Source organism: Onychomys torridus, chromosome X (genome assembly GCF_903995425.1).
Source record: "Onychomys torridus chromosome X, mOncTor1.1, whole genome shotgun sequence".
Classification (NCBI taxonomy): Eukaryota; Metazoa; Chordata; class Mammalia; order Rodentia; family Cricetidae; genus Onychomys; species Onychomys torridus.
Genome location: NC_050466.1, coordinates 7355255 through 7365916, shown reverse-complemented (window position 1 = coordinate 7365916; position 10662 = coordinate 7355255). Strand labels below are relative to the sequence as shown.

Genomic DNA, 10662 nt, shown 5'->3' with positions numbered 1-10662 from the left:
TATTGTTTATTGATTGCACGATATGAAACAGGTAGCTGTGGGGAAAGACCCTAAAAACCGACTAAATACTTCACATTTTTAAAGGAATTTTGCTGTCAGGTTACACAGTCAAACTCATAATCATTGCCCAAAATATAAAAGGAAGAATAAAACACCAAAATATGACAAAGGTGTTACTCAACACATGTCACTCATCACTGAAATGTTCAAAATCAACTTCAAGCAATGTCCATTGTATTTATATATGGCAATGATTATAAGCAGGACTTATTTAATAGGTAGAAGACCAATCCAGTCAAGTAAAACTCTGTGATTAGAAGGGGTTTACACTCCATTTAATATTCACTTTACTTTTGCAGTGCTGGAATTTGGAATAATACTTGAATAGGGGGCTCATGTTTTCATTTTGTACAGGGCCCACCAATTATACAGCCAATCCTGATTTCCAAAAAAGAATGTTTAAATTATAATGCAAGTTTTTGTTCTAGGTCTATGATAAATCTAGTGGTAAATGTTATCATGGAATCTTAAAACTGTAAATATGTTACTTTTTTATCTTGTAGTTAATTAGAAAACTACACTTTCATTGTGGAACATTTGGTAAATATGTGAAATTTAATAAAAGTATCAAGAACGAGTCCTTCCTGATGTTACCTATTAATGAAAAGACATTACTAATTATCTTTGATTATATCTTTTATTATCTTTTTATTTGTGTGTGAAAGTGCCATAGTGTGTGTGTGTGTGTGTGTGTGTGTGTGTGTGTGTGTGTGTGTGTAGGTCAGAGGGCAACACAAATAATCCAAGATTCTTTTCCATCTCACTTTAACTTTATCCCACTTACAAAGTCTCCTTTTTCTAGGTAAGGTTGCGTGTTCTCAGGTTCTCCAACGTCTTGTGGTAGAGTGGGTATTATTCTGCCTTCTGCCTACTGGAGTTTCATTCCCATCACTCTATTCCTATCACCAAAGTATTCACTACTATCCTGCCACATATCAAAATATCCCTTCAGTGAAATGACAATTAGACAAATAGCGCTAAATTCTGAACTGTAATGATGAGAACGCACTGCTAAGGGGTTCATTCCCTTTGAAGTCTTCACTCTACGTTTATACAAGGAAGTAAGTTGAGCCCTGGGTTTTTCCTAACTGCTTGGATCTGTGTGGAAAACATATATCTCATACTCAAGTTCTTTACTACCTTAATTATTTCTCACTTTTTAAAAAGAAAAGTATTTTCAGCATCCTCCTGGTTTTTTTGTATCTTTTCTGCATTCCCTTAGTTTTGGACTCTGGTAAGAGAAACATTTTTGTAGTGACATGCAAGGTATAAGACACAGGGCTGGAGATTGCCAGGTCTTCTTCCTTGTCACAGCAACGAAAACGGAACGAAAATACAACAAACATGAGCCCATGTCATCTGTTTTATTTGCCGTAAAAACTCAAATCGCTGGATTGGGGCATGGGAACAGGGAGGGTGGGGATGGGAAACTGCCACCAGGATGTAAAATAAATAAAATTTTTTAAAGATTTATTTATTTATTACATATACAGTGTTCTGTCTGCATGTATTCCTGCAGGCCAGAAGAGGGCACCAGATCTCATTGCAGATGGTTGTGAGCCACCATGTGGTTGCTGGGAATTGAACTCAGGACCTTTGGAAGAGCAAGCAGTGCTCTTAACCTCTGAGCCATCTCTCCTGCCCCATAAATTTATTTTTAAAAAATTAGAATGCTGTAAGTAACATTTTCATGTCTGTAAATAATGCCTTTTTCATCATCAACCACCTTGCTAAGTTATTTCCCAACTCAATCTCTAACCCGTTCATTCATTTCATATCCTGCTACCTGGGAAAGGCACCAACAGGAAACAATATGACACATTCAAACTAGAAGAATTGGGAGAAGAATTATTTACACCTGGGTTAAGTTCAGAGAAATCATACCAAGTAGAAACCCCTGAGAGTAAATATCACTACCCAAATTCACTAGACCAAATTCAGGTTGTCTGGCTTGGCATGAAACCTGCTGAGCCATCTTGCTGACTTCATCAGTATTATTTTTGCCAAATCTGAGATCTATGTATGAGTGAGTGTGGAATGGATTTCCCTATGCCCAAAACAACATAGAAACATTGCACAGATGATGAGAAAATTCCACTGGACATGGAATCCTAAAAGGGTTTTTAAAAAAGCAGTACCCAACAGAAAATAAATGTGACTGTGTAATATTCTTCAAGAAGCTATGCCCTAAAGGAAAGGAGCAGCTATTTGCCCTAATACAAGACTTCAGAATCTAGTAGCTGATGACCTTGCATGGAGTCTCACTATATAATTGCTCATATTCTCTTCTTGTAGTACACTTATTCCATATGTCATAATTATGTCAAAACAACTAATTTGGACATTTCTATTTTTCTTCTTAGTTTTTTCCTGCTAGTTTAAAGTGTCAGTATCATTATTATTATCATTAGCATCAACCTTTTGCTCCTCTGCCCTCTACCCCCAGGGTGCAGGGATTACAGGTGTGGGCCACCATGCCTGGCATCTTTATTGTTTACAGTTTTCTTGGTATATTTTTCATTTACATATCACTTGCAGTTCTGGAGACACAAGTTATACAGAGTTTCAGAAAGTTCTAATTTATTTTATGCATTTTGTTGCGAAGTTAACTCCAGAAAGCACATATTACAACATTGTCCTTGTGTATAAGCACTGGAAGTGTGTATTCAAATGTTGAAAATCTTCAATAATGAGATGTCCTTTTTGTACACTTGGATTGGCAACAGATACAATTCTTGGCTGGGCTAGTGGAACACACCTTTAATACCAGCAAAGGCAGGTGGATTTCTGTGAGCTCAAGGTCAACCTGGTCTCACAGCAATTTCCAGGTTAGCCAGGGCTACATAGTGAGACCTGTCTCAAACAACAAAAGATAAAATTACTTATGCTAACCATTATTGGGTTCTATTCATGAAAAGTGAATGAATCATTGCTTTGTTTTATTTTTTTTGGTTTTTAATCAATTTTGTCAATAGTCTTGGTTTAAAAACTACAGATGTATAAAAATCTCTCATGGAAACCCACTGCTTTGTAAGCTAATTTTAAAATGTAATTTTTCATAGAAGAGTATGAGCACAGCTACCCAGCACTGTAAACAATACTTTCCCCAAAAGGCATGGATTACTAAATGAAAATCTCAGTGTCAGGCATGAGACACCTACCTACAGGTTGCACCCAAAACAACACAGGCTATTTCCATTGCTCTTGGTTACCCACCAGAACTAAATGGTAAGATCTTATTGCTAATGACACAACACATTTGGTTGCTAGCTGTAAAGAAATGAAGCTGGAACTAAGCTAAAAAACTTCCTCCCTGCAGGCTAGCTTTCACAGTTCTGGAAGGTGCTGTATAAGCCCTTGGAGGAGAAAAGTCATCAACGGTATTACCCAGTGGTGAACCCTGGGTGCTACAAAACTGACCTGCTAGGCAAGATATTCCCACTGGTACAATAGTAACATGAAGGCCTGGATTGGTTTTGAAAACTGCCACTCCACAGGTTGTAATTCATGTCTGGTACTGTAAACCTAGTCAAAAGTCCATGGCTTGGGAGGTCACGGGCCTTGGCAGGGGTGGGGATAAGGAATCAACTAATATTTTTCTCTTAAACGAACATGTTATCAAACTGCCTTCTAAATATTTATGGTTATAGCTCTGAACATTGGCCAGAGAAGCTTCTTTCTACAGTGGGTAGTAGTTAGTGCAATGACTCATAATTGGTCCAAGAGCTGAGAATAAGTGGCTGTTGAGTGCTCAGATCAATGGGACATCTATATTGTGGTGGGAAGAATGAGAATTGATCCCATAAGCTCATATATTTGAATGCTTGACCTCCCCCCCCCACACACACACATACTTGGTGTATTGCTAGGGGTTGGCTTTGAGATTTTGAAAGCCCATAATAGGATCTCTCTCTCTCTCTCTCTCTCTCTCTCTCTCTCTCTCTCTCTCTCTCTCTCTCTCTCTCCTCCAACTTGCATATCAGATGTGAGCTTTCAGCAACTTCTCCAGCACCATGCCTGCATCATGCCTGGTACCATGCTCCACACCATAGTGCTTATCAACTAAACCTCTGAAACTCTAAGCAAGCCCCAATTAAATGCTTTCTTTTATAAGTTGTTTTGGTCATGGCATCTCCTCACAGTAACAGAACAATGACTAAAACATCTATAAACCCAGGGAACATTGCAGAGAAAGGGGCAGAAAGAATGAAAGAGCCAAGGTGGGAAGGAATGCTGAGAGATGTCTTCCAGACATGATATAGCCATTGCACTCATGAATCTACTTCAGTTATTGTTGGCCCAACGCTTGCACAGGATAAAATCAACAAGATCACCCACTATCCCAGCAGGCAGTACTAACTGGACTTGGAAGGTTACATTTAAGGAGGATATGGAGGTAGGAAGGGGATGTTTTGGGGAGTATAGTGGGAGTTAGAAGTGCAGAGGATTGAGATATATTGTATGCATGAATGAAACTGTCAAAGATTAAATAAAGGCATTTTTTAAAAAGAAGAAATGAAAGAGGGAAGAGCTCACTGGTATTACAGAAATAAAAAGGATTCTAGAAACATGTTAAACAACACTGTTAACAAATTAGATAACCTAGATGAAACCTAAAAAGACCCAAACTCAAAACTCACTAGGGAAAAAAATCTGAATAGGCCTATAAACACATAAAAAGACTGAAGTTGTAAAAAGAAACCTCTGAGATTAATTCATAGTGGATAGGCATATCATCTCAGCACTCAGGAGACAAGGAAGAGGATGGTGTGTTTGAGATCAGCCTGAGCTACTAGCAAATCCCAAGTGAACCTGTGAGCTGCATAGTCTCTCTCTCTCTCTCTCTCTCTCTCTCTCTCTCTCTCTCTCTCTCTCTCTCACACACACACACACACACACACACACACACACACACACACAAAGAGGTTATGTCCCACAGTGTTTTGATAACAGTAGATACAAATCTGGGTTTACTCAATTACTAACCACAGTCATATGCATTTATACACTTACTTCATGGTATATTTATGTTTGGATATGGTTTGTCTGCTCATGTCTCTTATACCCATGCAATCTTCTTATGCCTTCTACTCTGTTAATTTAGTTACCTTAATTGAACTCTTCACAAAGCGATGAGCATATTTCTGTTTAGTTTGAGAGCCTCCATTTATAAGTAGTCTATATGGTCTTTCATATGATAAATCTACTCAAAGAATATTTCCTCTTTCCTTAAAATACTCATTACAGAACATCTTGGATGCCAGCACTCTTTTTAATGTTTATTATATTGCTTTCACCTGCAACACCTGAGTGTTTATGCTTACAAAAATATGTATGGTTTTTGTTTCTGATTTTAATGTGCAAAGCAACCTATAAAGTGTCTGTCATGTTTTCATATGCTTCTCAAATTGATGTTCTTTTAAAATGTAAATACATGTGTTCAATGAAGTTTTAAATTTCTTCCAGAATATTTGGGGGATTTTTAGATATGAGGAACCTTTCATGTTTGTGGGTTTCAAATTTGGGATTATAGTGTTCAGGATTTCTCTTTTAGTATCATGGCCCTTTATACACATTCTTCCTTTTCTCATGTGTCCTTCATCTAACCCAACCCTTGGCCTAGACCATGCCTCCTCTACAGAAGCCTTACCTGGCTTCCCACTATCACATTCCTAGTCTAGGTGAAGTCTGCATTTTCCTCAGGATGGGATGGTGACATTCTGAGAATATTTCAGTTTGGAATTCTGTGTCCACTGGGTATGATGAACTCAAGTCCCCCTACTTGGCACCAAAATGATGAAAATTTAATTTTAACAAATTACTTGGAGATTGAGTTTATTTCATTTAAATCAAACAGGAGCTAAAGTGGATGTGAGAAAAAAAAATAGCTTTAAAGCCCACTTCTATAGGAATCAGCTAGAGAAAGCAATCTTTTCCTTGCGAAAATGTCCAGAGTCTCTTTGTTTCTGAGAACAGTGTCGCCGTGCATCATTCTGCAAGCACTTGCTCCAGCCTCGGTGCCAAATCTCCCAAAGGACAACTTCCTACAAGTTCCTCGAAGGGGACAGTAAAACTGTCTCGTGTTCTAGACATAAAAGATGACTTAAGTGGGTACCACTCGATACTCCTCAACTTTTGTCCTGCCTCTTGGGTCAGGAAGGACAGGAATTCATGACCCAATGCATTTTAGCTTCTAGGGTAGCGGCATTGCTTATTCCTCTCAGTCTAAGATCTGATCTCAGCCAGCATGCTGATGTATACTTGTAATTCCAGTGTGTGGTAGGCTAAGGTAGGACAATCACAAATGAGAGGCTAGCCTGGGCTATATGATGAGACCTTGTCTTAAAAACATGTCTGGAGTTGGAGATATGGCTCAGTGGTTAAGAGAACTCTTCCAAAAGACTCAAGTTCAGTTCCCAGCACCCACATTAGATCGCTTATAAGTGCTTGTAATTTCAGTTCCAAAGGTTCTGAGACCCTCTTCTGGCAACCTCACACATGACATTCATACACACACACACACACACACACACACACACACACACGCACACACACACACACGCACACACATCTAAAACAGTCTGATATTAAAGAGGCATAGCAGCACTTAGAAGGTGGATCAAATCAAGAATTCAGTGACAGCCTCTGATACATGAGACACTGTCACAAAACACAAAAGCAAATAAGAGACCCTATTATTGAGTGATATTGTTATTTGCAGGTATATGATTTTGGTGGGTTCTGAAGTTTTATCTCAAAGGGTTGCTAAGGAACTTACATGATATCCTGATACGTATTAAATAGAGTACAGCTGATGAGGTAAAAGCCCAAGTCACAAGGGTTGCAGGGGAGAGTAAGATGTCTGTACTACAAACCAAGTTTAGAGTCTTATTTATGAAACTCGCAGAAATTTTCAGATTTGAATGTAGGAAAGAAGTAATGCCACACTTAATCTCATGCATTTTCAGGCCTTAAGTATATTTCTCTTTTTAAAATTCATCTCTTTATTTTACATCCCAGGACTCAGCCTTCCCCACAGCCTCCCCCACAGGCTCCCCTCCCAGTCCTTCCCCCTCATTTTCGCCCCCCTCACCCTACCACCCTCCATTCCCCTCCTCTTCCGTCATCTCAATCGAGGAAAGGGTAGGTCTGCCTTGAGTATCAACAAAACACGGCATATCAAGTTGCAGTCAGACTAAGCACCTCCCCATGTGTTAAGGCTGGACAAGGCAATGTCCTTGTATGGACCTTGTATGTATGTATGGACCCAGTATGAGAAGTAGGGTTCCAAAAGCCAGTAAAAGAGTCAGAGACAGCCCCTGTTTCCACGGTTAGGAGTCCCACAAGAGGACCAAACTACACAACTGTAACATGTATGCAGAGTGCCTAGGTCAGTCCCACATACGCACGATCCCTTTCAGTCTCTGAGAGCCCCTATGAGCCCAGGTTAGTTGATGGTTTGAGCCTTCCTGAGGTGTCCTTGACCCTCTGGCTCCCACGTACCTTCCTCCTCCTCCTCTACAGGATTCCGGAACTCCGCCTAACATTTGGTTGTGGGTCTCTGCATCTGCCTCCATCAGTTGCTGTATGTATTGCCACATGTTCGTAGTATTACCAGTCTGCTGGTATGTTGCTCCTTGGGTGGCTGGCTGGCTTCTCCCAGACTCATCCCTTCTCCTATATCTCTACTTGGATTTCGTGCCTGTCTCTATCCTGCCTTGTCATAGATCAAAGCAATTTTATTTATTAACCAATGGAAGCAACACATATTCACAGCATACAAAAAGATAACCCACATCAGTTGTTCATAACAGCAATACTAGCACTTGGGAGGACAAAGTAGAAGGATTGTGAATTCGAGACCTGTCTGGACTACATAGTGTGGCTCTATTAAAAAAGGAAAAAAATAAGGCTGCAGAGGCGACTCAGTAGTTAAAAGTACTGGCTGCTCATCCAGAGGATCCTAGCTCCATTTCTAGCACCCAGGTGATAGCTAACAACCATCTGTAACTCCAGTTCTGGGGAATTCAATGCCCTTTTCTGGCTTCTGTGGACACCAGACATGCACATGGTTCACAGAGAAACATGTAGACAAAACATACATGCACATAAAATAAAATAAAATAAAATAAAAGGAAAGGAAAAGGCAATTGTAAGGAATATATCTTAGAGGATAAGAGGATAGTGTGGTGATATATTATGTCCCCCAATATATTGTGTGTCCTAATAAACTTATCTGGGGTCAGAGGACAGAACAGCCACTAGATAGACATAGAGCAGAAAATGGTGGCACACACACCTTTAATCCTATCATTTGGGAGGCAGAGATCCATTTGCATCTCTATGAGTTCAAGGCCACACTGGAAACAGCCGGGCACGGTGACTCAGGCCTTTAATACCAGAAAGTGAGCCTTTAATCCCAGGAAGTGATGGCAGAAAGCAGAAAGGTATATAAGGTGTGTGGACCAGGAACTAGCTGGTTAAGCTTTTAGGCTTTTGAGCAGCAGTTCAACTGAGATTCATTCTGGATGAGGACACAGAGGCTTCCAGTCTGAGGAAACAGGATCAGCTGAGAAATTGGCAAGGTGAGGTAGCTGTGGCTTGATCTGTGTCTCTGATATTCCAGTATTCACCCCAATAACTGGCTTCAGGTTTGTTTTTATTAATAAGACCATGTAAGATTCGTGTAACAGGATAGACCTAGCCTTTGTTTTTTTTCTTCTTTCAAAACAGGGTTTCTCTGTGTAACAGCCTTGGCTGTCCTGGAACTCACTCTGTAGACCAGGCTGGTCTTGAACTCAGAGATTCTCTTGTCTCTGCCTCCCAAACGCTGGGATCAAAGGGCACCACCACACCAACTTAGTCTTTGGTGTTATTTTAAAAACATTACATCAAATTGGGCCATGGTGGTGTACACCTTTAATCCCAGTGCTTGGGAGGTAGAGGCAAGTGGATCTCTGAGTTTGAGGCCAGCCTAGTCTATCGGAATGAGTTCCACGACAGCTAGGGCTACAGAGAGAAGCCTGTCTCAAAAAAGAAAGAAAAGAAAAAGAATCACATGAATCACATCAGATAAAGAGGTTTCATTATCAAAATTTTGCTTACAAATATGTTCATCATGCACATGCAATACCCATAGATGCCAGAAGAGAACAGATCCCCCAGAACTGCCGTTATAAACAGTTATAAGCTGCCATGTGTGCTTTGGGAACCGAACCAGGGTCCTCTGTGGATACAGCATCTTCTCCTAATCACTGAGCCATCTCTTTCAACTCCTCCAGCCACTTTTACATTCTCAAGTTCATGGCCCAAAAGAATTTCTAGAGAATCAGACTTTCTGGTAATGAAATCATGATCTGCTTGTGCAACCCTGAGTTATAAGTATTCCCTCAGAGCCAAGGCAGGCTGGCAGGGCTTAACCCCTTCCTTTAACCAAAGTCCTACCTGTGTTTGGTGTCACTTAATCCAGTAGTACTTCAACACATATCCAAAACTACCTTTGCCCTGTCCTAGCCTGTCTTCTGGAATTCTCTTTCATCCTAAGCACAGTCCTTGCTGAGGCACCCCACGTGCATGGCTTTCTTTAGTGTCACAGTAGCTTTAGTACCTTCTTCATTCTCCAATATCTCAGCATGTTAGAACACCACCAACATCCCCCGTGATTGTGCAGTCAGGCATATGCCTGTTTTCTTCCCGCTCACATCCACCAGCTACCATATTTAGGAACCTAAATATGTTCGTTCCTCCAACAGGTTTTTAAGGCAGTTGCTCTACTAAAAAAAATTCTAGGCTCTACCTCCACTTTGGTTTCGGGTGTTATCTTCACTGCAGAAGGAAAAGAAAGCTTTTAGAATTGAAATGAAAGAAAGTAAACTGATATCCTAATTCCACATTTAGATGCACTTCTCCTTGTCTAGAATGGGGATGTGTGTGCAAAGTGGCTGGAAAAAATTACAGAAGACAGGCAACTTAGACAGTCACTGACAGATACACTTCGTTCTAAATCTAGTGCTTTGTGATTTCTCATATACCTTGATCAGCAAAGCCCTCAAGAGGGGAGGCGATTTTCCTTTTTTTCTATTTTATTTTATTTTTCAGATCTGGTTATTTAAGTTGAGTGACAGTGTAGACTATAAACCTAAAGGTCAGGAAATGTAATCAAATTCCATCTGCAACCATGAATTAGGCATAAAAAATGGCCTTTCTGAAACTAGAGTTTTCCATAAAAGGACCTTAATAGACAGTTTCCTACTGTGAGGTCTCATGGTGTAACGGTTAGCACTCTGGACTTTGAATCCAGCGATCCGAGTTCGAGTCTCGGTGAGACCTTATAGTGGCCTTTTCAGCCAGAATCGGTGGTAGTGTGCTCCAATTTTTTTTCAATAATTGAAAACATTTTTAAAGAAATTTATTTTTTGTTCTATTTTATAAATGCATATGTCTGTGTGTCTGTGTGTGCGGTTTTTTCCCGTGAAAGTGAATGCATCTGTTCACGGTGGCCAGCAGGGGGCGCTCGATCCTCTGAAGCTGGAGTTACAATCAGTTGTGAGTCACTGAGTCACTAGGCTCCGGTGCTGAGAATATGAAAGAGCAGTACCTGCT

The 10662-nt window shown here is 40.2% G+C and overlaps 1 non-coding gene across 1 annotated transcript; it reads left to right on the top strand.

The window, feature by feature from the left end:
* Positions 1-10317: 10317 nt before the first annotated feature.
* Trnaq-uug lies at positions 10318-10389 on the top strand. The gene has a single exon. It is a non-coding gene; the product is annotated as a tRNA-Gln (tRNA).
* The last annotated feature ends 273 nt before the right edge of the window (positions 10390-10662 follow it).